At 43.2% G+C, this 1,198-nt stretch overlaps 1 protein-coding gene across 1 annotated transcript in view; it reads left to right on the top strand.

Moving 5' to 3' along the window:
* The window catches only part of CLCN5 (chloride channel, voltage-sensitive 5), a 274,777-nt gene that overhangs the window by 23,185 nt on the left and 250,394 nt on the right, over positions 1–1,198 (top strand). The gene's annotated exons all lie outside the window — the stretch shown is intronic.

Raw genomic sequence — 1,198 nt, 5'->3', positions numbered from 1 at the left:
CCAGTCTGTTGTTCCATGTCCAGTTCTAACTTTTGCTTCTTGACCTGCATACAGATTTCTCAGGAGGCAGGTCTGTTGGTCTGGTATTCCCATCTCTTGAAGAATTTTCCACAGTTTGTTGTGATCCACACAATCAAAGGCTTTGGCATAGTCAATAAAGCTGAAGTAGATGTTTTACTGGAACTCTCTTGCTTTTTGTATGATCCAACGGATCTTGGCAATTTGATCTCTGGTTCCTCTGCCTTTTGTAAATCCAACTTGAACATTAAGCCATCAAGGGATACCTACTGAGCAAGGCTGTTCTAACAGCTGTGACTCTTTATTGTCATTCAGTGGACGTTTCTTTTTTCATCTTGCTTACAAAGATATATTGCGAGGTGATGTTGAATAATTTACCTGATATCATTCATCATGTGGGGCCTTCCACTGAGACAAAGAGCAGTGAAACAGGAGTAGAGCTGTGGAGATGGAGATTTCAGTTAGGATATCTTTAGATATCCAAGTAGAGATTCATCTTGCCAAGTTTGGGGCTTCCTAAAGCGTTTGGGCTTCCCCAGTGGCTCAGATGGTAAAGAATCTGCCTGTTATGCAGGAGACCCAGGTTCAATCCCTGGGTCAGGAAGATCCCCTGGAGAAGGGAATGGCAACCCACTCCAGTATTCTTGTCTGGAGAATCCCATAGAAAGAGGAGCCTGGTGGGCTACAGTCCATGGGTTCACCAAGAGTCAGACATGACTGAGCGACTAACACACACACGTGTAAAGATGGTAAAATTTTGTCTAGGGTGTGTGTATAGTTTGAGAGAGGAAAGGTACCAAGGGTGAGGTTCTGGGGAAACCGGAGTACTTTGAGTCCCCTGACCTCCTAATCCAACAAGTTAAGTGGAAAAAGGAAACAAGTTATCCAGCTTCAGAGGAAAAGTTGTTTTATTTTTGTTTGCTTTTGCCTTCAGTCCCATCTCTTCCTATCTATCCAGGTAGCACTTATCCAATCATCCCCCTTTTCTTCTGTTACGTTCTCTTTCTTTCCACTGGACCCATTCGGTAGACTCCATAAACATGTGCTTGTCTCCCTTTGCTGTGCCATCTAGCTGTTAATACACACCTAGCCAGCCATCTAACCTTTCTGGGCCTCATTTTTCTCAAATATTGAAGGGCATAATATAGAGAGAAGGCTATGATTTTTAAGAAGCCTCTTT

The sequence above is a fragment of the Bison bison genome, unplaced genomic scaffold (assembly GCF_000754665.1).
Source record: "Bison bison bison isolate TAMUID 2011002044 unplaced genomic scaffold, Bison_UMD1.0 scf7180017864331, whole genome shotgun sequence".
NCBI lineage: Eukaryota > Metazoa > Chordata > Mammalia > Artiodactyla > Bovidae > Bison > Bison bison.
The sequence above is the reverse complement of the archived record's forward strand: the minus strand, read 5'-3'. Positions and strand labels throughout refer to the sequence as shown.